Consider the following 27,999-nt stretch of genomic DNA (forward strand, 5'->3'; position numbering starts at 1 on the left):
GGCCTCTGTGGATTAGTATGTTGTTCAGAGGTATTTTGGAAATATTCCTTGAGTCGGAGACGTCGAAAATAGGGTTCTAGGTCACCACAGAACTGTATCATGTTCGTGGGGGTGGAGGGGCAGAAGGAGAGGCCCCGAGATAGGACAGCTGCTTCTGCTGGGCTGAGAGTATAGTTGGATAGGTTAACAATATTGCTGGGTGGGTTGAGGGAACCATTGCTGTGGCCCCTTGTAGCATGTAGTAGTTTAGAAAGTTTAGTGTCCTTTTTCTTTTGTAGAGAAGCAAAGTGTGTGTTGCAAATGGCTTGTCTAGTTTTAGTAAAATCCAGCCACGAGGAAGTTTGTGTGGAAGGTTGGTTTTTTATGAGAGTATCCATTTTTGAGAGCTCATTCTTAATCTTTCCCTGTTTGCTGTAGAGGATGTTGATCAGGTGATTCCGCAGTTTCTTTGAGAGCGTGTGGCACAAGCTGTCAGCATAGTCTGTGTGGTATGTAGATTGTAATGGATTTTTTACCTTCAGTCCTTTTGGTACAATGTCCATCTGTTTGCATTTGGAAAGGAAGATGATGTCTGTATCTGTACAAGTTTTTTCATGCAGTTGATAGATTTCCACTCCATACGGCTAAATGCAGTGCCTTGCATAATGACAGGTTTCAGAGTAACAGCCATGTTAGTCTGTATTCGCAAAAAGAAAAGGAGTACTTGTGGCACCTTAGATACTAACCAATTTATCTGAGCATGAGCTTTCGTGAGCTACAGCTCACTTCATCGGATGCATGCTGTGGAAACTGCAGAAGACATTATATACACAGAGACCATGAAACAATACGTCCTCCTACCCCACTCTCCTGCTGGTAATAGCTTATCTAACGTGATCATGAAGTTGGGCCATTTCCAGCACAAATCCAGGTTCTCTCACCCTCCACCCCCCCCCCACCCCACACACACACACACAAACTCGCTCTCCTGCTGGCAGTAGCTCATCCAAACTGACCACTCTCCTTACAATGTGCATGATAATCAAGGTGGGCCATTTCCAGCATAAATCCAAGTTTAACCAGAACGTCGGGGGGGGGGAGATAGAAAAAAAACAAGGGGAAATAGGCTACCTTGCTGGCCCACCTTGAGTTTCATACACATTGTGAGGAGAGTGGTCACTTTGGATGGGCTATTACCAGCAGGAGAGTGAGTTTGTGTGTGTGTGGGGGGGGGGGGGGCGGAGGGTGAGAAAACCTGGATTTGTGCAGGAAATGGCCCAACTTGATGATCACTTTAGATAAGCTATTACCAGCAGGAGAGTGGGGTGGGAGGAGGTATTGTTTCATGGTCTCTGTGTATATAATGTCTTCTGCAGTTTCCACAGTATGCATCCGATGAACTGAGCTGTAGCTCACGAAAGCTCATGCTCAAATAAATTGGTTAGTCTAAGGTGCCACAAGTACTCCTTTTCTTTTTGATAATATGCTTTGTTTCTACAATGCCAGGAAATTCATTTGCGCAAAAAAATATAATAATGCAAAAGGGGCACAAATGTCAGGGGCTTTTTTATTTGCAGAAAAATGCTTAAGGCATTTACCTTGGTCTAGTTATCAATGTCTGGTTTAAAGGGTAGTGTTTGATAAGGTACTCCCTTTCGATCTCACGTGTGGCCATCCACAGGAGAGGGCCTTCTCTGTTGAAGGGAAAAAATAGTATTTTCCAAACCACATGTACCATTTTCTTCCAGCAGCATAATGCTAAAATCATCTTTTCCTGGTTGAAAAATCCTTTAGTTTAGCAACGATTTCCTTTTTCATGCCACCGCATCACCCTGTTGTTTTGCCTGTATTTGTTTGTTTTTCTGTACAGGCGTTCTTTGGTACTCATGGTAGTATCTGAGCAGCCAACGTACATTAATGAATTCATCCTCCTGTGATCTGAAGTAGTATTATTAACTCCATCTCATAGTTAGGGGAATAGAGGCACACAGGGATTATACGACTTGCTGGGTTCACAAAAGGTCTATGGCAGAACCAGGAGCAGAATCCAGGTCTCCTGAGACCCAATCAGTGTAGCACCTTAACCACACCACCATTCTTTTCCTGGAATGTTATATTGTTACAGCTGTTCTTTTTACAGAAGGCATGCTTTTGAGATCTTTAATTTCTATAAATAGGCTCATTTTTATTAATTTTCATTACATACTTTAATCCATAAAGCCTTCAACCAGGCGAGGGCCTCATTGTGCTAGACATTTTATAGATATATTGTAAAGACAGTCCTTGCCCCAAACGGTCTTAAAAGACAGGATACAACAGGTGGGTGAAACAGGATGTGAGGCGGTAAGGTAACAATGAGACAAATTATTGCCTAGACTGCCTCTGTGTGCAATGCAATTCACAGGTGTCACTAAACTAACGAGTTGCAGTAATCTCACTTAGTTGCTTCTTATTCTTCATCTTGTACTTTGCTTCCTATCCTTGCAAAAGAAAGTATCTTATGTTACACAGAGCTAAGAAATAGTTATTTTTCAAGTCCCACTTGTAGAAATTCAGTCATATCCCACATCTTCAAAATCATCTTTCCATATTATGAATTCACAAAACTAGTATGCACCAAACCCTTGATGAAATCAAGATGTTACTATAACCCACTGGTCATTGTGCTGTGTCTCCCAGTCTTCTGTGGTTTGGGCACAGAGGGGGAAATCTGTTTCAGCTCTTAACCACTCAGCTTGACTCTTTAGCACAAGCTGTAGAGACTCATGCTTTCAGCTCTGGACATCTTCAGGTCAATCCCCACTATCAGCCCAGACAGCTGCTGCTGCAATGTTATTTTACTCCACTGATTCTATTGAGCTTATAGCAGACAACAGTTCACAGAAAAATAGCTTTTAATGTTCTAAGGTTCTTCTCAACAGGAAAGAACTTTTCTACTGCAGATAAGACAAACACCTATAGTGCATCTAATGACTTATTTTCATGGGCTAATTAATAAGGGTGTTGATGAGCAAGGCAGTAAACTTCAATGTATTGCAGATTCTCTTGCTCAGAATCCCAAAATCTGTTTCAAAACTCATGTTTTCCAGCCTCTGAAAATAATATTTAACTTATATTGATATGCTGAGCTGATGCCTTCTATGTTCACTGTATACGACAGTCCAGCTTCAGGAAATACAATAAATAAATGGTTTGGTCCTGACTGAGTCTGATCTGACTCTTTCAAATGCAATCTCTTCCTCTATTTCCCTACAGCATCAAGAACACTTTTATAAATTTTTCTTTTTGTAAAATCAGGAAAAAATATTAAATGCTGCAGAAAAGAATAAGAAAACTAAACATACTTCTTCCCTCCTCCCCCTCCCCATCTCCTTGCTGTTAGGAGGCTCTCATTTATAAATATTGTAACAGACTATGATTAGGATTGCCAACTTTATAATTGATGAAAACTGAACAACCTTGCCCCACGCCCTGGGGTCCCGCCTCTTCCTGAGGCCCTACCCACTGCTCACTCCTCTCCCCCACTCCCTCTGTTCCTTGCTCTCCACTCACTCCCCACTCTCCTGGGACTCACCTGCTGCCTGCAGAGCCAGGCTGGGAGGAGTTGACGCGGAGCCTGCCTGGAGCAATCAGGGCATGGCGGGGCACAAGATTCCCGCCCCCCCCCCCGGGTGGCAACATCTATCTCTTCCAGTCTGGTCCAGAAGCCAGCCACTGCTCTGTGTCAGGCATCAGCAGCTGAGCAGAGAGCAGCTCCTCCATGTGGCTTCAGCTACAGTCGCTGCTCTTCCCACCCTGCAGTAGTGGAGGCTGGTCACCGATCACCCTCCTATGTCCAAGCCAATCGAACAAAAAGGACCCTGCCCCTAAAAAGAATTTTCCCCAAGAGCCCAAACCAAACCAGTTTTCCACAGCTACAGGGGGAAAGGATTGATTCCCAAACAGTGCCCAGGAGTGCCTGCCTTTCTCCAGTCAAGCCCCACTCCCTCCTGAGTTGGGGACCCCACATGCAATCCTCTGTCCTACCCGTTCAAGGCAGAGCTGGAGGTCACAACCAAATACAGCTAGCTGAACTTCCCCCTGCTTAAGCCACATGATATTTGCACCCCAAAGCCCTGCACTATTTATTGCCCCCCAACAAGATGGGCCCTGCAATATTCATTAACCCCTTACAAACACCCTGGAATACACAACTCCCAAAGCTCCGAAGGACTTTTCATCCAAATCCAGACCTCCCCCACACCTTTCTTATTCTCCTCCCAAAACAATTACACCCCAACACCCCACAATACTGACTGCTGTCCAATGCACAGCTTGCAATGCCCAGCTCCCAAAAGCCCTGCCGCAAATCCCTGCCACAAGCCCTACATTACCCCCCAAAAAGTGCACCTGCAAACACCCTGTGGCATGTAGTATCCTGCCCCGCAATCGCGCTGGCCACACTGCCCTCTGCCAGGGCAACTTTTACCCTCCTTCCATCTCAGAAGCCCCAGCAACAGGCACCAGCTTCCCCTCACACGCAGCCAAGGGGCAACTTATTAGGGCTCCAGCAACGGCCACATCCCCTTCCCCCTCGCGGCAAGGATGAAGTGCAAGAGGTGACCCTGAGGCTCCAGCTGTCCATCAGCCCTGCAGCCAATGTGATGGCAATGCGAATCCACAGAGCAGCGGCCACCGCCACCAGTCCAGCTCTGGGAAGCCTTTCAGCAACTGCAGGCAGCCCCACTGGCCAACCGAACAGCTGACTGGACGCTGCCAACTTCCCCTTTCAACTGTACGTTATGGTAAAAATATCAGACACCTTGCAACCCTAATATAATATGTCTAGTTCATCTCATATGAGTTGGACTGCTATTGTAGAAATGGAGGATTTTAATCATCTCTGTTCTATAGTGATTCTTCTTACTACTGGTACATTTCTGTGTCTTGAACTATGCTATATGAAGCAGGTCTTTTGCATGTCAAGTAGCACTGCTATGGGTCTTGTTTTGAATCATTAACCCTAGAAAGGAACAAATAAATCACCATATATGCCCAATTTATTTATTGCTCATTCTATAGTCTGGTAGACACCACCCAATTAACATTTTGACAAAGGCCTCTCTCAGAGGCGTGGTCCATGATAAATAAGCATAAAGGAAGTCAACAAGAGTGCTCATGAGTAAAATCATGCACTAAATTTGATCAATCATGGCATAAAGAAATTATGAAGTCCTATGCAATAGGTATGATGCAGGTGAGGGCACAACATTAATTTTATTAATTTATACAAAGTGGGACACAGCTCCAACAGGAGAGATTGAAAGAGACCCACCTTACAATAGCCAATAGCCTGGTGATTAGGACACTCCAAGGATGTGGGAGATGAAGATTCACATTCTTGCTCTGGCTATTCCCACATCCCAGGTGAGCACCCTCATCACAAGCCTATGCAATCAGTTAATTGCTTGGATTCTAGTCACTCTCTCTCTCTTTGGCTTTTTGTGAACATTTTCTAAACGGCTTGGTTTCGTCCCACAGCTGAATGGAAAATTTCTGAAGCCTCTAAAATCTTCATGGGACAAAAAAACTGTTTTCCGCACATCAATAATCAACACCTTCCTTTAGGAGGACAAGGTGTTAGCACCTCTTAAACAAGCAGTTTTCTTGTCCTTGTTTCCGATGGCTTCTTGAGCAATACCTTGTTGGAAGGGGATGAAAGTTACATGTTCCTGGGCACCTTGTTGAATCAAGGCCTTAGGAAGGGTTGAATGATGTTACTTTCCTGCTATATACTAGACAAAATGAGAAATGCAGTTTTCTACAAAGCTAGTCAATTTTTTTAAACCAGCTTTGGCTAAGCAATAATATTCCGTTTTCAGTACAGGACTTTCGGTCTTTAAACCCATTATTTACACATTTCTTCTTTGTAAATTGATTAAACCCTTACACATGCACCCATCAACTGCTGTTAAACTCTGGTTTAAATCATCCTCTACAAACTGTAAACCATTATTTCTTTCTAATGCTTAGTAATACCAGAAATATTGATTTATGAAAAGGAAGCTACCCTCCAATATCTAGCCTATAGTTATTTTAAATAGACCTTGAAAGCTGCAGCCAATACCCACGCATGGTCTATGGTAATGTAAGAGATACAGACCAACATGGCTACCACTCTGAAACCTGTAATGTGAAATTGTATCAGCAAAAACAAGGAGTCCTTATGGCACCTTAGAGACTTCAGTCTCTCTGGTCACTCAGACCTAAAAGTGGCAATTCTTAAAAAAAAAACAAAAAACCCACTTCAAAAACAGACTCCAACGTGAAACTGCAGAACTGCAATTAATTTGCAAACTGGACACCATCAGATTAGGCTTGAATAAAGACTGGGAGTGGTTGGATCATTACAAAACCTAAACCTAATTTCCCCAATACTAATTTCCCCCTACTGTTGCTTCTTGTCAACTGTCTGAAATGGGCCACTCAGGTTTTTCCTCCCTTGGTATCCTGCTGTTAATTGATTTGTCTCGATAGACTGACCTCATACTTGGTAAGGCAGCTCACATCCTTTCATGTATTTATACCTGCTCCTGTATTTTCCACTCCGTGCATCTGATGAAGTGGGTTCTAGCCCACAAAAGCTTATGCCCAAATAAATGTGTTAGTCTCTAAGGTGCCACAAGGACTCCTCGTAATTTCACATTAATTCCTCTTCCCCTCTCCTTCCCTCTCACTTCCATAAATAGATACTGTGGGTCAAATTCAACGCTGATGAAAGTGGGTGCCACTCTGCTGACTGCAGTGAGTCGTATCTGTGCTTACTTCAGAGATGAATTTGGTCTGGTGAGTAGGAGGTTGAGAGCAAGGTTAAGTGCTGGGTAAAACCATATTTGCAAAGTCCCCAACTTCAGCAATCCTTGAAGTTAATAACTAGAATCCAGAAGGGCCATTTCAGACCCTTTCCCCACTTAATGGATTTATTGGTGCCTTATGAAGGACTTGTTCCATTTCTTTTAATGAATTAGGCCTCTAATCGGTCTCTCTCAGCTTTACATTCCAGCACTCATCTTTGGCAATATAATAAAATCATTCAGTGCTCTTTCCTGAGGCTAGGTATAATTGCATTGCACTTACAGTACTTGTTTGTACTTCCTATAGATGAGCTACTTACAGTGCAGGAGAAAAAAAAAGCAGTTACTAAGCTCTTGTCAAATGTGTGCCTCAGCAATTCTGACTCTTCAACTGCTTGTCTTGTTCAACTTCTAAATTTAAAGAAAAAAATTCCGTGTCTTGATTCATACATTTTGTAAAATGTTTTTCTTCATTTTTAAGAACGAACATGATCGCGGACTGTTCATTAGTTTCCCTTTTGGGAGTTGCCTAAACATAGGATAGGCTTTTCAAAAGTACAAGGCACTGGTATAATTCTTCTCTCATTGAAGTTTTGCCATGAACTTCAATGGGAGCAGCAGTGGGCTAAGTCTGAGCCTTTTTGAAAAACTGACCCTTAAAGTCTGGAGAGAGAGAAAAAAAATCATCCTCATTTAAACCAGCACAACACCAAAAAGAAATGGAAACAGTTTCCTGATGAGACACTTGAAAAAAGTCCAAATACACCAATATAAAAACTAATGGACACTACAAAACCAGCAACTTAAAGGCTACCACAATTCTCAGGCTTCAGGGCATGAGCAAATCACCAGTTGCAGTCACCCCATCATCCACCGTCATGTCCACATCAAGCATTCAAAAATCATGAATGAGGCCAAAAATAATTATGAGAGCCTAAATAGTTACATTAAACTTTTGGGAGGGGAGCGCGGGGCGGGGATAGTATTTCTCTTTGCCTTCTGGTTTATGGGCCATTAGGGTAGACTCAGGACACAGCTTTTCTCCACAACCATGAGGACTAGGAACTTACTCTTTTTTGATATAAGCTGAGATTCTCACTGCTCCAAGAGCAGGACCTTTAAGGAAAAACTCCACATATCGTTAGATTCATTATACATTTGTGAGATTTGACAACATTGTGCGCTGCACAAATTGCTGGATAAATTAAGGGGTTTTCCAGCCTTGCCCTATCACTGGCTTACTGAATCTTAAGAGGTAGCATGACCAGTTATCCATTAGGTGAGATCCTGTGAAAAGCTAATCTACAGAGAACTAAAATATTGTAATAAAAAACACTTGGACAGAGGTAACACTACTCATGTTTGTGCTCTAAATACACTCACCTCAAATGCTTTTCACTGACTGAACAAATCAGCTCTGAGGGGCCTTTCAGAAGTGCTTGACCTACATCAAATATAATGTGTAACAGATTAACTTTCTTTTAAAAAACGCCTGTAGATTTAGTGATAACCCTCAATGGCTCTTTGCGACCTCCACATTCCTAACACTGGTTCCTTACAACTTATTGTACTTGCTCCAAGTTTTGTTAAGAATTTCACAACAAAAGTGCCAATACCAATTTCCCGTCCACTCGAATTTGAAATGTCAAAGCTACTGCTCATTTGGGGATGGTGGGGAGAAATGTAGCCTGTAACTCCCCCTAACAGTAACTTAAATTTGTACCTTTCAATTCCCTTCGACACATTGAAAATACATCTCCTAATAAAACAAAACGTTAACATGCAATATGTCAGGCTTGTTTGTCTGTGCCAGTTTTTAAACACTAGGATGAAAGCCTGTCCCCAGTGAAGTCAATGGGAGTTCTACCCTTGATTTCAATAGGGCCAGTAAAACTCAAGTGATAAGATGGCAAAGGGTCCTGAAAAGGCGCATAACGTAGCTAATAATCTCTTTCCTTGAGACAAAGCATACTGACTCCTGCTTTCACTTGGGGCTCTTCTTTGGCAGTGCAGTGCCACAAGGCAGGCAGGAGCATTGCACACATAATTAAATTCCTACAGAGCTAAAAGGATTTCTCAGCTTTCCTTGTGCTGGTACAATTAAACCCAAATTCATTTATAATAAGCTAGCAGCGACAGAACTAGGTTGGGGAGGGACTTTCAGTGCTGGTTCTAGTTTTTGGTATACAAAGATTTGATGCCTATTTTACTGTAGGACAACCACCAGTTTCATCTCCTTTGTAAATCATAAACAACCTCTAAAGAAACTGTGTGATAACTACTCAAGAAGATATATGGCAAACTATCCCTATTCAGCAAAGCTTTAGGTATATGCCTAACTGTAAGCATGTGCTTAAATTCTGTTGGTCAGTGGGATTTAAACAGATGCATATAAAGTACTTTGCTGACTAGAGATGGACTGTTGAATCAGGGGTATATTGATTAGATTATTGTTTCTCTCTAAATTGAGGCTAGAATGAACATATGACAAAAAGGACAGCATGTTTGGGGCACAAATACAGTAGGATAATACTCTTTTTGCTTTTTGAAAAGCCATGTAATAGAGAGACAAGTAGCTAGAATCACAGAATATCAGGGTTAGAAGGGACCTCAGAGGTCATCTAGTCCAACCCCCTGCTCAAAGCAGGACCAATCCCCAATTTTTGCCCCAGTTCCCTAAATGGCCCCCTCAAGGGCCATGAACTCACAACCCTGGGTTTAGCAGGCCAATGCTCAAACCACTGAGCTATCCCTCCCCACAAAAGAACACCGAGCCAGGCAGGAGTCAAACCTACAATCTTCTGATCCGTAGTCAGACGCGTTATCCATTGCGCCACTGGCCCTGAATATAGAGTTAACTAAGAAATCATTATGGCATGTATGAGCCCATAATTACATGCCAGGACATGTTTAATAGTAAGGAATAGAGTTCTATTGAATATAGAAGTCTTTGGGGTGCAGAGTTTTCTTGGAAAAGCAAGAGATGAAACAGAAGAAATTTTTTTTCTGCCCCATGCCCTCTAAATTTCAATATTTGCTGAAGAACACAAGTGGCTGTGATTCAGGGACCTTCAGTTTATGTTCTCCCAGCACAAGAGAACTGAAGAAGCAAACTCTTCTTAATGTCCATCAAATAAGGCTTACGTTCCTGGCATATCCTAATACAGAAGGTTAATGTAAGCTCTTCTGTTACAAAGCTGTCCGTAATGTGGTGTATGGGCCCTTTAAGAATAAAGGGGGCCAGAAGACCTTGTTCCAGGTGTTGGAATGAACAAAGGCCAGAAAATGGCCTGGTAGCAGAAGAGAGGAAGTGGTCCTGGGGAATTAGGAGTTGGATGAGGGGTGCACAAACCCGAAGACACTGTTCCTTTAAAGGCCTGGGTTCAGGAGTCCTATAACATGTGGGGGGCAGAGCTTCCCTTTCTTCCAGGGAATTGGAAGGAGCTCTCTGGAGGAGCGCAATACACAGATTGCCTTCTCCTTAGAACAGAGGAGACATGGAAGGAGATGGAAGGCAGGGCCAGAGGGCTGAACTCCAGCCAGGAAGAGCTGGGCCTGGCAGCTTTGGATGGACCAGATCGTCAGAGGACGAACTCTGAGTATGGCAAAAGAGACAGAGCTAAGTATGAACTGTTGAATTATGATTCTGGACTTCATGCTGGGCATTGTTTGGATTAATTTTGTGATTAAGGATGCGGAATGAGGACTGTGTGAACTTTGATACTAAACCTGCCCCAGATAGGGATGCTGTGACCCACCACAGAGACTGTGTGAAGCGCTGAAGGGGGCTGCAAGAGGCGTAGGATGCCTGTGACGCAAACTCCTGACCACGCAGCGATCTCAGATTGTGGCCACCCTGCTAGACGTTCTGGATGCAAATCTATTCAGTCTTTGCCTCACAGCAAATCCAGGCCCTCTGGTATCTGAATTAGCCATTGGATTACCATTCATCTTGCTATATTTCAGTCTGGTTGATTAGTTTTTCGTGATTAATGAATAGCTGAAAATTTAGTGGAGGCAAGAATATTAGCAAAAATTATGGATTTAATGCAGGATACATTTGGCTTCCTATGTCATCACTACAACATATTGTGTTAGCCATCCGGCAGTGAAAAACTGAAATAATGAATAATTCAAGAGCAAAACACACCTTATTTCAGCAGGTACAGGATGGCGGCACACAAAAGTAAATGCTAACTAAAAGAATGGAAAGTTAAATGCGCCCCACTGAGTAGTTTATGCTCCCAAATAAAAAAAGCTTAATATACTGAATTACTTTTAACCTAATTAAAATCGGACATGTTATTATGCAATATTTTTACAAGAGCATACAGGGGAAAAATGTTATAATTAGGCAGAAAATGGACTTTTACCAAAAGCCAGAATGCAAAACTAATGTCTGAAATATTACATGCAAAGCTAATGCCTGGTTCGCTAGTAAATGGACAAAAAAATAAACTAAAATAAAAAGCACTGCTCCGTACTGATTCACTGCTCCAACTCCTCGAAAACACACACACTGCTACCAGCACACCTCAGGTTGTGCTAAATAACTACAATTACTATAGTAAATACAAAATGTGCTGGGAACATTTTCAGTAAAACAGCTTTTAGGCTGTAAAAATCTCTACTACAGAGCATAAACATTTCATCTTGTAGAAATATGTTCTCATGCCTTCATCCTTGCTTGCAGAAATGTAGCTGGATAAATAGTCGTGTCCTGGATTTACCTTTCAGATGGTGGGGAGGGGATTGGGAGGAGGAGGAGTGGGAAAGCCCATGAGAAAAGCAGCTGTAAAGCGGCAGTTATTTTTGAAAAGATGTCTTATGCTCTTTAGAAACCCCAAAGAGCTGCTGTTCTTCATGTAATGCACATAAGATTGTGGTTAGAACCTTGTTGTAGGGGCAGATCAGGGTAAAACAAGAGCACAGACACACATATGCTAGTATTGTTCTAGGATGCACAAAATGTCCTTCCTAATTTTTGTGGAAAAGTCACATTAGTAGCATGAACATCCTGTTCCAAAAAGGATCAAAATATAGATACAATACACATAACAGACATGCACAGTCAGTATAGTTCTTTTGTCATGCTCAGCACAAATATCATCTACCTCAAAATATTTCAATACCTTTCTCCCTATACAAAGATTATAGCTAGTCATTTTCCTTTTTACCTCTGCTCAGCTGTCCATTACATTGCACGTACATGTAATGCACTTCAATACCCAAACTACCTTTTTTATGTAAATGCAGACAAAGCAATGAAAGATAATAAACATACGATGCTGAATCTCCTTCAGTACTGGGACAAATTAACAGTCAGATGCTGATACCGTGAGTGGTGCTGAGTACTACCTTGCTCCAGGAGACTTCAGTGGGAATATTCACAGAGCAAGGCACTGCTCGACATAAATGAATAAGGATCATGGATCTGACCCAATAAAAACAGTTAAAGTGGCATCCCATCATGCACTGATATTGGAGGCCACATGCACTGTTTCTACTATGTTGTGTTTTGCCCTTGTATGGGCTGAGGGATGCATTCAAACCTTTGCACAGCTGCTTATGGCCAGGTAACAGTCCCTGTAATCTTAGGAGTGTATGCACTGCTTGTTTCTACTTCCTCTAGAAGAGCAAACAGCCCGCATGCAGAATGGCTATCATAAAATGTGCTTGAAGCACAATCATCTTTGGTGCCAACAGGTGCAACTGCACTAAACGCCACAGTAGAGCGCTTCAAAAAGGTATTAATTTCTAGTCTATCCTATTTTTAATGTACTTTGTACTCTTTGCTGATTTTATTTTCAGCAGTAGGAGTCTTTCAAACCCCTTCCACAAAATCAGTTTTGGAAATGCAAATTCTAATCCAGGAATTTATTTCCTTTCCGAGACCCCTGCCATAACATCAGCAGTTGATTAGACTCAAAGGCTTTTACCAAATATTACAATCATGCTTTGGAGATTTGGTGAAAAGGATCTGGAAGAGGACTACTTGCCTCCTTCATTAGTGCAACACAAAGAGCACTCAATCCTCATTTTCTGCACTGTCCTTGAAGACCTGTTGCACTAAGATTTAAAACCAGGAGGGAAATCAGTCACAGTTTTGCACAACGCTTTGCTCTCCAAGGACTCTCCAAGTCACTTTCAAATTAGCCAGACTGCATGCTGTCATACACAGCTTGAGTGAGGAGTGTGACACTTTTCAAGCGCCACCCACCAACTAAGCTGAACCCATTTGGGGATAAAATGGGATGCCACTGACAGTGGTTTGTGTTCGAAGTAGGACCACATTCTCGGCTGGGCTCCTCAGGTTTGGTTCCCCACTTAAGGAGTTGGGATTCACCCAGGCATGTACCTTGGACTTAGCAACCAGACTCACATGACATCAAAATCTCAGCATTCATTGTGGATTTATTTTTAAGTTTTCAAGGTTGCAAAAATCCTGACAGCGTAACTCTAAAAACATGGTATCTGCCCGAGTCTGTGTGGGGGAGAAAGGGTAATTACAAGACAATAGTCGAGCTATTAGTAGTGAAGATGCTACTTCCAGGCACCAGCCCAAAGTTACACGTTGTTTTGTCAAGGCCATGCCACTTCTGGGAAGACTTGCTGGAGTTGCCCTTCTTTGAAGGAACGCCCCGCCCCCCCCCAAGCATTTTTCCTTGTCATTGTAAGAAAGCCTGGACTCAGCAGCAGTCCTAATGGGAATAGCTACTTAACAACTGTGTATCTTCTCAGTGATGAAGTGGGCAGAGAAAAATGTGAGAGAGGTACGTTGACCAGAGCACCAGCTCCACCCAGTTCTCCCATAGTTTCTTCTGTTGCCTTTCTCGAATTCCTCTCCCCTGATGCCTCCCATGTCACCTCTCTTGATTTCCCCCTTATAGTTTTCCCTCATACCATTTCACCAAGTGGTGCTATCCTGCTGTAGACCAGCTAAATAAAAGTAAGACAGTTATTTCATCTGTTTCACTTTGCAGCCCACAGTGCAGAGTCATAAAGGAACGGAGCAGAACACACAGCTGGACTCTTGGACACTGGGCTCTGATCACCTCCTTTGTGCTGAATGTGCACTGCCAACTTCAAGGAACAAGAGACCAGAGTTGTCTAACTTTCACTTTGCAGCTATAGTAAACAGATTGGAAGACACTGATGGGGAGACAAGGCACAGGGGCAGGCTTGTAGGAGGCCTAGGCAGATTGCAGGGAGGGAGAAACTGTATGACAAGAGTCTGTCCCATTAGACACTTTTCATCTGCTATTATGGGGAATTCTGTCAGAGATAGTTTTTAGGAGTGGTCTTATGAGCACTACATTCTTTGCAAGGTGTTTACTTTACACATCAATAGGGCTCATCCCTCACAGCAAAACTTCTGGAGCAATCAGGTGCATAGGCTAAAATGAAGTATCTCCTCCAGAATGGGGGCAGCAAGAAACTGAATCTATTGCCCAGTGGGCATGGCACTTAAACCCTCATCTCCCACATTTCAGGTAAGTCCCTACTTACTTATTTATATAAAGTTGAACAGCTCTGAGAGGAGAGAAACTCACCCCAGAATAGCCTGGTGGGTAGGGCACTGATCTGGGGTATGGGAGACCAGCATTTAAGTCCTTGATTTCAATCAGGCAGAGCAAGGATTGGTTTTTCATGACAGTTTTTTCCAGGGTCCAAAGCCACCTATCAGCAACAAGAGTTACATGAACGTTCCCTCTCAATTCAGAGGCAGCGAAGGAGTCACACGAGACAAGGGTGGGGTAGATCATATTCCACAGTAGCAGCAACACTAGAATGCTTTCAAGCAGGCGATTCCTCATGGAATCAATCTGCCTGGGAAGGTTTTAAATGGAAGTTATTGCTCTCCCAGGGCCATATATAACCTCTGACATTAATAAGGGAACACTGTCAAGATAATGGGGGGGAGGGGGGGAGATCTCCCATAAAAATTTATTTGCAGCTTAGGTCTTAAATTCAAGATTACCCCAATGTACTTTTTGAAACTGCTGCTGGCTATGAAAAAAAAAAAAGTGGTCAAGATTGAGAAGCAGAAACATGCCAAAAATTTCCTGTTTTCTGAATGATCCTTTCAAAACGTATAAACACCAGCTATTAGAAATACAAAACTAAGAGGTCCTACCATTTTGGAGAGGAACTAGAAAGCTTTCTTGTAAAAATGTAGGATTGAAAAGGTCACACTAATGTGCAGACATAAAAATTACAAATCAATAGCGTGTCAGACAAAATAGTTGGAAAAGCAGGGCCTGGTTTACCTCTGGCAAGTGCAAAGTTCTGGTTTCTGCACTTCCTAGCAAGAGTTAATTACATTAACTAAACATTTAAACAGTGCAGGTAACTCAGTTCCCTGAACTATTTTACATTAAGTATGAAATGACATACAGTTGAGGAACAACACTGGACCACCAAAACCAGTGCTTCCTGAGTCAAAGACCCTTCAGTTCACCTTTAAAATCCTAGCATCAAAGTGAGGCAAAACACCATCAGACCTGGGTAATTCATTTGCCAGGATCGTAAATGCACTCGATCACATCATGTGAGTCCTTCTCTTGCCAGCTTAGTTTTTGTGACATTGCAACGAATTAAAAATGTACAAGATTTCTGCTCTCTCAAATGTCCAGAGAAAAGAATTCTTGTCAGTCACAGTCCTCTGTTGGCTCACTGGAAAGAAATCTGTAAGGACACACACTCACAGCAAACTAGGTGCTTCTCAGCCAGGTCAGAGAGCATGGATTGTCACATTAGCTGCCCAGGGGATTTTTTCTTCTTCCTACTCACAGGAATATTTTACATTATAAAAATGTCTCTTCCAACAAGGGGGTGTCACTTTTAGTCCAGTTAGCCACAACCCTTTATTAAAAGAATAAATGCGATTCCACACACACACACGCGCTGCACTGATTCTGCACACACTAGTGCTTCTAATGGCTACAAAGGTAGCCAACTCTTTCCTCCACCCACCTTTCTCCTGCTCTTTTCCTTGCACATTCTGAACAGACAGATCACATGTGCGTACATTGGGTTATATGCTGGGACACAAAGAATCTTTTGTTTTGTATTTGTTTCCCCAGTACTGCAAACAGTGGTTTCAAACTAGAGGAACACCTGAAATGAATGCACATAAAACAAATCTTTGAAGTACTTTTTAAAGCCTTCCAGTGGCAACCACTAATCAGCACTTATCTAAATGTCCTAGGATTCGAGAGAGGACCTGCCACCACCTGTAAGACCTTCCTAGCACAGGTGATAACTCCCCTTCTGCAAAGACACGCGTAGGTTTTCCACATGCCAATAATCCCACTGACTTGAGTGGGACTATTCACATTGGCAAATTTAAGCACATGCATCAGTTTTTGCAGGATGGGGACAATGGTCTGATCCAGATATTTATAATTAGAGTATCTGTAGATTTAGAAACAAAGGAAAGCTGAACATTCAGCCTTCAGAGCATGTCCTTGAGATGGAAAAATTTCCCTGGTCATGGCACTAACTTTCCGCACAGTGAACTGGAGCATTTTCTTTCTACTCCAAAAATGAACTTGTATTGCAAGGTAAATATGTTTGCTTTTTAAGGTCGCTCACTGTAGATAATTTTGTTTGTAGGATCTGGGCCACTTATTCATGGGATAACTTACATCAGTGAACTTAAGTCCATGTGCATTTGCAGAATGTAGACCACAGTAATCTATAGTATGATCTTAAATAGGGAACAGTTCCTTTGACACAATTACATTCCTTGTGTACAGAAACCTTATTGTAGAAAACTTGGCACCATGGTACAGTCTCCTTTTCAAAGTCACCCTCTGTATAATGCAGTGTTCAGCTTTCCTTTGTTTCCAGTTCAGCAGGCTACCCCACATTATAAATATCGGAAACAGAATAGGTCCTGATCCTGCAAACTTCCCTATACCAGTAGACTTCTGCCTGCATGGAGAAGCTTGCAGAAAAGGAGTGTGTAATTGTGCAACACCTGCTTCCATTTTAAATTGGAGAGACATTTGTTCTCAATGTAACCAGAGCTTATTTGCTTAGCTGAGAGCAGATATTTTCCCTCTCATTGTTATGCCTGATGCATTGTTCTGAGCTGCTTTAACAATATATATTTTACATATGCAACTTGTGTACCATTAAAGTGTCACACACAGAATTTGAAAGTATCAATGAAAATGTCTGCATTTTCTACTTGTAGACTGGGAAACTAAACCTTTTGAAGATTAACTGAAAAAAATCAATGTGAAGGAGGTTTTATCTGCAGTAGCAAATGAAATCTTTGGAATGAAAAATATTGGCTGATGTATACAAGCACAATACTTGTGCTTCATTTATTAATGTATCTCTGCCACTGGCATAACATCTTTCATAAAGATCATGAATTTAATTAGCTCTTTCTTTAATACTGTACATTTATAACCAACAAGGAAGAGGGAGAGGGGTGTGAGTGAGAGAGAGAATCAGTTAGTCTAGTTATATGACTTTTCAATGAAATCCTGGCTCCACATAAATCAATGGCACAACTCCCATTGACATCAGATGGGCCACGATTTCACACTTCATAAATTTAACAGTAGCCATAATGGCCAAGATTTTCTAAAGAAGCTACTTATTTGGGTGTCTCCATTTCTGGGTGCCCAACGTGAGACACCATTGTTGTCCTGCATTTCAGAACGTGCAGAGCATCCATCCTCAGAAAAAAAAATCAGGTGAAAATAACCCTTCAAAGTGTCTCAAGTTGGGCACCCAAAATCACTAGTAATTTTTGGCAATGTAGGACACTAAGTGTAATGCACACAGCTCCCAGAGAACATACCTGCCGGAAATATATTATGCAGCATTACAGTACTGAAATAGATTGGAATGCTGCAGCACTAAATGGTAATGTGAAGAGACCACTGTCGAGACAGAACTGAGCTACTGCAGCACAAAATTAGCAAAGCAATTAATTAATATAAGCATGTGGCATGACTGTCACTTATATTTTTCAGCTGTCTTAATATTCCCAATGAAAAAGGCCAGTGTTGCAAAATGTTCCACTTCCTGCTACAGCTGTGACACAATCACTGAAGGGCGATTTCATGCATCGTTACATCAGCTTATTTTTCTGTATTTCTAGCCACTTCAGGTAATTTAGGATTTAAAATTATATGCTGTTTGACAAAGATAGGAAATTAACCTAGTGACGTTGTTGTAATAATTTTAGTCACTCATGCCAGTAAAGTTCATCTACTTCTTTGCTGTCCAGAATTTTGGTAAGAAAAGTGTATTTAATAAGTGGCAAATAAAGATAAAGAAGAAAACGCATAGATATAGAAGATGATGCTCTCACTACAGACAAAAGTTGGAAACGTTGGCTACTTTCATGCAACAAATCTTTAAAACATCTTTGAAAAACTGAACACAAAACAAAAACATTGACAGTTATTTTTAACTACATAGTGCTTTAAAAATACTTCTTGACCTGCAAGTAGTTACATATAACAGGAACTCCATTTTTCACCCTCTACAGCAGGAAGGATTTTAAAGGGCCAGGACTCTTAATTACCAATGTCACACACAGAGTTTTGGGCTTGACAACCTGTTTTAATGAGAGAAAGAATATTGTTCCAGGCATTAGAGTTATGCCCTATTCTTTCTAAATCATGTCAGAGGGATTTTTAATTTTTCACCAGGCCAGTTGTGTTAGAAAGGACCATGGTTTAAACATTCCTTAGATGGACAGCACCTACAAGTCAGACAAACAGCTGGTATTCAACTAAAACTTCAGAATCTGGAAGAAGAAGAACAGGGACTGATGTGACTCATTACATTGTACTACCAACTTTTATTATAGCACACATTTTTATATCTTGGATTGACATTTTACTCAAGATCAGTAGCATCATTAAACAGATATGATGGGAAACATTTCTTATGTGGTACAATATTCACTTTAAAATACATTGACTAGAGCATTTCATTTCTATTAGGAATTGTAATTTATACAGAAAACTCAAGTTTAGCAGGTATTAAAAGCATGGATAGGACATCATGGACAGACAGAAAATGTAATTTTTGTTCAGATTTCTGAAGCCACTGCGTACATCTCCCTTAATCTGTTTAGTAGAGTACATTATCCTGTTGTGATGCAGAAACAATTTAAAGATATAACCACCTGTGCTGGGGTCAAATGGAGGAAAATCATCTTTAAATGGCTTTTCTTGGAGCTCTTAGCAAAGTAGCAAATGGCTACAAATCTAAGTGATACTCTAAGTTCAGGAACAATTTCCCAGCTTCAACTAATTGTACCAGTGGACTGCTGTTTGAGGTCCATGTTGTTCCTAGGTTTTGGATAGAAGAATGGGAAGAAATACAATGTCCTGGTTAAAGTCTGAATTTATATTTGAACTAATTATTTGGAACCGTAAGTAAGGCTTAAGGAACAGGACTCTGTGGATCAAAGAAACACTACTAGTAGCCTGAGAGATCCACCCAGTTCATCCTCTGCCTTCCAGAAAGTATTTCCTACCATTTGAGCACATTTAAATTGCTGGTCTCCGCCTGCATAGTATCTCTGCAACGGAGATCAGCTGAACCACTTCAGCTGACAGCCCCTGGTTTAACTAGGAGGGAGAGCTAGTGGACAAGATGAGTGGCCCTCAGCTTTAGAATATGCTTCTTTGTTGGTCTAATACAGCGCAAGTCTGTTGATTTTCAATATATGCAGCAAGGACCATCTCTTGCTTAGGCTCCTAAGAAAGAGATGTTCCTTGCAGCACATATTGAAGATCAATAGACTTGGGCAGACAGACTGGTACAATAAACCAGCAATTTTTACAATACCCTTCACCAGAGTACATGCATTTTAAAAATGCAACTAAAGGGCACGATTCTCTGTGTCCACGTTCTGCTCATTGTGGTTTGTGGGGCCATCAGGGAGCCAGTTATGCTTCCCTGACTCTGTGCCAACCCAACCTCAGTGCAAATTGGAGCAGTCTATGGGACCTTAAACTAGTGGAAGATCAGTGCAATGAAGCTCTGCCCCACCCCTGCCCCCTGAATGCTCTTGCTTTTTTGGGATGTGGGGGCTGTTGTGGGAGCCAGTTCTATTGGCTTTATTCCTGCTAGGAGTTCCTTTTTATCAGGAGAATTATCCATGGGCTATGTACAGTCAGAATCTGGCCCCAAATAAATAAGTATTGGATTCTACTTTTACTGTTAAGTTATTTACATGATCCACCACTAGGTAGACTGTTTCACATTCCAGTAACTAACTGGAACTTTCTTTCTATAGGTTCTAATCATGGCTGCATGCTATATTACTTTGCTGGATGGAACATACCATTGGAATAAAATCACTTCACAAAGAAACAAACAATGGTATCTGATGCACCAGGAAAGCTAAGTGTTAAAGAAAGCATGGCCCTCTTTATAAGTGCAGGATGGTTTGAAACTCCATAACCCCAACTCAGGCATATTCAATCTGACAACATAAAATAGCCCATGGTTTAAATAGACATGCATCACCCTACCTTCTGTTTACACACCCTCCCCGCTTTTCCTTCTTAGAAACACTGTAAAACCTGAGGTGGATGCACTTCAGCATTGTTAGTGAAGTGAGTTCCACCTATATAGTAATTAGTACAGAACTCCTGGATACTTTAGGAAAACAAGTGCCATATAAATTAGAAACTCACAAATTATACCCATCAAAAGGAAATTTCCTTCTGTGTGCGTGGATCATTAGAATCAACAAGTCAGTCTTCCTTAGGGCACGGCAAAGCTTTATTTCACACAAATAATTTGAAATCTGCTATATCAGATTCTCATGCATAAGAAAAAAAACAAATACATATGCATAATAGTTAAAGTCACATTCATACCTCTGAATGATTACTAACTGGCAAAAACAGAAAGGGTAAAAATAATTGCAGCAAGAATATTAATTATACAGAGCCATAAATTTACAGAGTGCAGAAAAAGCTTGCCATTAAAGACAAGACAAACGCATGACAAGACACAGAAAACAGTTCAAAGAAGGGAAAGAAGAGAGATTGTTGGTTGGGAGAATGAGAAAGAAAAAGATTCTTTGAGCAAATATTTGAAGAGACAGTATTTGGCAATCAGGAAATGTGAATCTGCTCCAGCAAGCACAGGCAACAGAACAACAGAATGCTTAGAGGCAAGAAAGGGGGTGGTGGGGGGGAATGAAGGGAACAGTAAGGAGGAGATGGGAGGAGCATAGTGAGAGTACAGGCATAGGAGTGAGAGAAGAGATGTAGGGAAAATATGAAGAGTCTTGAAGTTAGTGGGTACACACTTATGGAACACGGAGAGGGGACTTGAAGGACTATCCTCACTTTCAAGGAAATATTATCCTTATCTAGAGCCTAGGTGGTCAGGATGAGCTAGAATGTACTTACCATGGACATGTAGCAGTGAAAGCTTATGAGGAAGGGCTGATGTGTGCAGAGTGACGGGGGTGGAAATTTTAACAGCAGAACTGTGGACTGATTGAAGAAACATAAAGGGGGACCATAAAGGAAAAGGTTAGTGATTTAAATCTGAGCTGATTATGCACAAGGCTTACACAAGGAGATGCCATAGTAGACAGAAGTAGAAAGGCCAGGGATGGAGAAGTAGAATTGGAAATCATTTGCGGAGAGGTGCAAGTCGAAACTATGGGAGTAGATGAGGTTCTCAAGAGGGAGACAGGGAACAGATGAGTGAAACCTGAGGGAAGCCTGCAGGTAGCTAGAGAGCAGAGACTGAGAAGTTGATGAAGAATCAGCCAATAATGGAGGAGAACTCGGAATAAGTAGGTTTCAGAGTAGCAGCCACGTTAGTCTGTATTCGCAAAAAGAAAAGGAGTACTTGTGGCACCTTAGAGACTAACCAATTTATTTGAGCATAAGCTTTCGTGAGCTACAGCTCACTTCATTGGATGCCACAAGTACTCCTTTTTTCAGAATAAGTAGAGTCAAAGAAGCAGCAGTTAGAAGAGTTCACTAATTTAACTGAATGATGCAGAGTAAAAGGCTGTCATGGTTATCTACAAGAACTAAGACTATGTCTACGCTTGGAGTTGCAGGTGTGTGATTCCCAGCTTGAGTAGACATACTTGTGCTAGCTCTCATTGAGGTAGTGCAGCATGGTAGCATGGGCAGCAGCAGTGAGTGATGACATATACTTGGGGTGGTTAGGTTGGATATTAGGAAAAACTTTCACTAGGAGGGTGGTGAAACACTGGAATGTGTTGCCTAGGGAGGTGGTGGAATCTCCTTCCTTAGAAGTTTTTAAGGTCAGGCTTGACAAAGCCCTGGCTGGGATGATTTAATTGGGGATTGGTCCTGCTTTTGAGCAGGGGGTTGGACTAGATGACCTCCGGAGGTCCCTTCCAACCCTGATATTCTATGATTCTATGTCTACTCAAGCTGGGAATCACACCTGCAACTCCAAGTGTAGATGTAGGCTTGGAGTCAGGTAGACACTATGTCCACGTAAATAAGGTCATTAGAGATTCTAATGAAGTTTAAAATAAGGACTAACAGTTATCACAAACTGGATGATGCAATAGGTGAGCTGAAGCCTGAATCAACACTATCGGAAATATTTACTTAAACATAGTAAATAATACATTAAGTCCATCTCAAATACCTGCACAGTTTCTCTCTTTACTAAAGGAGTAACAGCAAAGAGGAAAAACAATTCAGACTCAATTCCCTCACATTCTGAAGTATTAGGATCTGCCTCAAAGTCCAATGACATCACACAGATCAGACCATTAGTAAACAGTTTTCCTGCACTTGAAAAAATGTATTTCCAATATGTAGTGGGAATCCTAGATACATAGTGCAACAGGAGGACCCATGCACATCATGTCAATCTATTAATTTGTTGACAATTGCTTAGGCATAAGCATGGTACGTACAGAAGGGATCAAAGCACTGAGGAAGATTTATCCAACGTAGGGGTCTATTCTCCCATCAATATTGGTGTATAACTTGTACTATAGAAGCTGTGTGCACTATGCCTAGAAAATAAAAGATTTCCTAGATAGGTGACCAAAGTCAAACCGGGAGCTAGTTAAAGAGTACAGGCTAGGCTGGAAAGAAGGGTACTGTAAAGAATTACCCAATGTCCATGACTGTTTTTTAATGTGGCAATCTCGTGTCCTGCATGTCTAGTTTGTAAGATGCTAATGGGCAGAACTTGCAACATTACTTTATGTGACTAAAAGTCTCACCGTACCACATGCTGATGTCTGTGGGATGAGTTTGTGCTGGCAGCGCCATTTGTGTGTCAGAGGCAACCCTACAGTGGGTAAAATGCCTGGTAAATTCGGAAGAGAGCTTTAAATGCTACGAAGCAGATAGGGTCTGTCTGGCTACTTGTTAAAGATTAAAAATTCCCACGGTTTAAGAGCTCAGCTCTTTAGTGTGTTCCCTACAGTCTGATGATAGAAAGCCTGTCAAAAGAACTAATAAGGGGATAAAGTAGAATTTAAAATATTCCATCTATTAGATATTGCATAAAAGCTTCTATCTGTGTTACTATTTAGGGCAACAACATTTAGTTGAATAGGAAATTACGCAATTTTCATTTAGCCTCAAACATTTTCAAACAAGATAAAACAAGCTCTCTAAAATAGTCAAATTAATGTACAAAAACAATGAGGAGTCTGGTGGCACCTTAAAGACTAAGGGATTTATTTGGGCATAAGCTTTCGTGGGTTAAAAAAACCCCAACTTCTTCAGATGCATGGAGACTGTAGGTCTTTAAGAAATTTGTTAGTTTTTAAGGTGCCACCAGACTCCTCGTTGTTTTTGTGGATACAGACTAACAAATTTCTTAAAGACCTACAGTCTCCATGCATCTGAAGAAGTTGGGGTTTTTTTAACCCACGAAAGCTTATGCCCAAATAAATCCCTTAGTCTTTAAGGTGCCACCAGACTCCTCATTGTTTTTGTGGATACAGACTAACACAGCTACTCCTCTGATATTAATGTACATTTCACATATTCCAAATGATATACATAGTTCTTATCCTGGAATATATTACAGATACTCTTTGCATCTATAAATAACCACATTTTTATACCCAATTAGACTGGGTATAAAAATAGGTCACATGACCACAATGCAAGTTGCCCTTATGCTCTCCTAAACGGTGATAACACTCTTTGAAGGCCCAAAATCTTTATCTGACATCTTCACTAAGATGGCTACCTCCCAAAAGGCTCGCCAACATGAAAACTGGCTTCTTGCCAGTGGAGCTAACAGGCTCTCTTTCAACCCTTCCCATGGAAGAGGAGATCCGACAGTCTTTCCAGCCTCCTGATTAAGATAAAAATTGGCTGATTTCTCAATATCTCTTGCGCATGAGGACCTGGCTGGTCAGCTCAAACCCACCAGTAAGATGAGGAGAGAGTGGCTGATCAACTCCTGTTGAGGAGAAGACATCAGGGAAACTGGCTGGCCCAAACATTTGTATGAGGTGACCTCCTTACCATAACACCTCTGAAGACTTCAGTGTGCATTTACATTCTAGATCATAAAATAATTTGGTCTTTGCATGGGAAACAAAAAAAATAGGCCCTGGGTTAAAAAAAATTCGTAGACTATTCTTTCCTTTAAGCAATGTTCACTGCCCTTGGAGCCAATCCACATTTGTTTTACACACATCTTTTGGTCTTGTTTTTTATAATTATTCAAACAAATACAAACTTGAACAAATGAACTGTTCAAGTGTAATATTTCAGTTTCAATTAACCTTTTAATTTCAGTGTTCATCTGCTCACTTCCTATATCATTTAAAACTGGTAAAAAAAAATCAAAAACCTTCAACATAAATGAAAAGATAGTTTGACTGGAAGGCCAATAACTTCTTAGGTGACACACAAGCAGAGATTTCCTGTACAAACTGACAGTGAGGAAGAGTGGTGCATTTCTGAAGGATATGAAAAACAAAAACTTATTTTTCTATTTTGCTCTGCTACCTTCAGCGGAATTAAAATCTAGATGGTCCTATTTTTCCAGTTGAGGAATGCTAAACACATGCTCATCAGCTTCTCTGCAGTTATCAAACAGGTGCTCAAAAGTCTAATCTACCACTTTTAATTCTGACTGCAGTTCCACACAAAAATATTGTTAAGTGAAGGCAGCTAACAGGCTTTTAGTTTTCACCTTATGACACAAATGTACCAAAAGTAGCATTCTTAATTACAGCTAGTAGGTAGGTGACCCAGTGGGTTAAAGCACTTGCCTTTCATTGCTGCAAACCCGGTTTCTTTAAATCCAATGTCAGGTCACAAGTGAAATGAGTTTGGTGAAGACAGACCAATCTGCAGTGCAGATTATGTGGTTGCATCAGAGTCATTGCATAATTTGACACAAATGGCAGTCTATCCATTCCCTAAGGGGTGGGGAAGCTTGTGACCTGTGGCTGTTCCACACTCACCTCCAAGCAGTGCGAAATCAGACTGTCACTTCTAAAACAATTCACCACATTAAACCTTCTCCTCACTCCTTTATAATTTCAAGCCATGAAAAAAACGGAGCAATTCATCCCAATTTTGTGCCTGCTGATTTACAACAGTGAATGACGTACAACTCTAGACATGAATGTGCGGGAAAAAATCGTGCCCACCTCCTCCCCCCCCCCATCCCTCTGCACATAAGAGTGATCGTTACATTGGAAGGAGGAAAAAAAAAAATCTTTGAAATGGAAAATTGCCAAGAAAAGAAATATTCCTGAATCAGGCATCACAAGAAAGTGACCAGCAGTGAGTTTTCACCCACAGAGTGAGGGTTTTAAAAGTGGTTTGAAAAATAACTGACCCCACTGAAAATCATAACACTACACCACGGACACTCTTTCCCCCCTTTCCCACCCCGCAACAAATATTAAGGCCTGATTTTCCTTGCTCTCTGAACAGTACACAAAAGATGGAGATGCAATGGATAGGGCAGGGAACCTCCCTAGCACAGGATCTGGGCCTGACTTTACTCTTTGTGGTCCCCTGAGCTAGACTGCTGAGTCTAGCACCTCTACCAGTCCTGTACTCCCCAGGATGTGCGGAGCAGTGGACTTGTGGGGAATAATCATGCGCAGTATCAAGTATGGCACAACAGCAATGCTCCCTCTTCCACTTCAAGAGCCAACATTTCCCTGAGCCATAATGCATCTTGAGCTTTTGAGGGGAAATATCCTCCCCCCAACTGTGGGATGTTAATTTCTAACCAACCAACATGACCATAAGAATGTCCACTCTTTCGGGAGGCTGGACTATATGCCCACATCCTATGTGACAAAGTGCAGTCCTAAAATTCCCTATCTCCAGACCCAGCTGACTCCAGTGCCAATGGATCATGGCTAACCTGCCCTCCCCTTTCCCTGTTTTAGGGGTTACAATTTGGCTTCACCTCCTGGCTGTACATATATGATGCACAAAAGATAAGGTTGCTCTTACTTTAAATTTAGGGGGTGTGGGAGTTACCATAGCTCACAGCTCCAGCTTCTGGAATCAAGAGACTGCATGGGAATCTCAGCTTTCATTTAAAAAAAAATGAAGTAAGACTCTTGTGCTGATGATTGCAGAGAAAATCTTGAAAACGTGAAGCAAGTCAACCCTAATGGCTCAGAATGATCAGCAGGGCTGGTGATGGGTGAATAAGACCAGTTGGCTACTTTCTCTCTCTCTCCTTTACACTCTCTCTCATACACAAACCTCCTTTGCTCAAAAATTTGCCATTGCTGTTGTAGGAAGGGCCTCAATTCCCTCAAGAGACCATGGACTGCTAGTTCTCCAGGTGTCTGATCCATTTTGCTAATGATTTTGAAGTCTTTTGACCCTTCAATCTGAAATGAAATATGGTAAAAATGATGCTTGAAGCTAATAACGGAGATCTGATATAAAAAACTTTCTAGTTCTTTGGACTGCCAAGTGATACCACAATCTCCTGAGCACCATGAAAACTGAATTAGCTTTCAGTGGTGGTTTCAGTGTGGCTATTTTCCTGTGAGAACAACTCTTCTTTGGAAGGAACTTCCTTTCAGTATCCATAGGGATAGGCTTAGGTTGCATGGATCTATTTGTAATATCAGGCCTTGAGTGTGGAGTTCTTGCTAGTTCAGAAGAATCATTGGATTGCTTGTTCATATGCCTAACAGATCTGAAAAACATGGTTCAGGAACTTTGTGCCCACACTGGAACTGCTTCTGTCTATTTTGATTTGAGCTGGATAACATTCAGATGTGGCTCCCAAACTCTTAAAGAGAGCATCTCTTAATACAGTCACTCTTGTACATATTTATCCTTTGAAAAACATTACAATCATCTGACAACCAAATGAGGGATTGGATGATGGTGCCTGGTGTGGATCTCTACATTTATTAGTCATTGTTAGTGGTTTCAGTGACAGGGAGAGACTTAGTAGCCCTCCTTAAATGGAAATTTTCCCATGTTATTATTTGCATATAAGACACAGACTTAATAGTTGGGAAATTGACCCGATTGTAAATTCTGAATCTGTTTTGTTCACCAACAGATTGCTGATTGCATTTTCAAGCGTCTTTCTTCTGAGAGATACCTTCCTCATGGTCAAGTCTGTAGTTTGTCCTTTCTGGGTTTTTTTTCCATCAAGCCAGGATAGTGAAGAGCTGATCGTATCAATGAATGATCTATGTTGAAATGGTACTGCCGAAGAGACTTTCCTTATACATAAACTCTCAAAATGGGTAGATGTGATAGATTTCTTGCAATTGCATTGCCGGTATCAAAACAGTAATACTCAATGCAATGTAGCATCTGAACAGCAGATTAATGTCGAATCAACAAAAGCATTTCACAATAAGCAAATCTTAGCAGTCCTCTGTGTTTCCCACAACTGGCCAGTGGGCATGAGACATCCATACATTATATCGAGTTATTTATTATTGCAGAAGTACTCCGAGGCTTCATTGTGCTAGGCACTATATAGACACATAAAACACCATCCCTGCCATGAAGAGTTCGCAATGCAGTTTAAACAAAATGCAACAGACAGACAATAGAAGGGAAGGAGAAAAGGTTTCAGTTTGTGCACATACATAGCCTAACAATGGCTGCAGTCTGAATGTCTGAAATCAGTTACCCACTTTTTTGCTGATCACTTTTCAAAACCAGGCTTTTTTTTGCGGGGGGGGGGGAAGGGGGAG

At 41.4% G+C, this 27,999-nt stretch overlaps 1 protein-coding gene across 4 annotated transcripts in view; it reads right to left on the bottom strand.

The window, feature by feature from the left end:
• DTNA (dystrobrevin alpha) overlaps positions 1 to 27,999 on the bottom strand; it is a 315,284-nt gene that overhangs the window by 140,974 nt on the left and 146,311 nt on the right. The window lies entirely within an intron of this gene.

Source organism: Lepidochelys olivacea (assembly GCF_965140295.1).
Source record: "Lepidochelys olivacea isolate rLepOli2 genome assembly, chromosome: 2".
In the NCBI taxonomy this organism is placed as follows: Eukaryota; Metazoa; Chordata; order Testudines; family Cheloniidae; genus Lepidochelys; species Lepidochelys olivacea.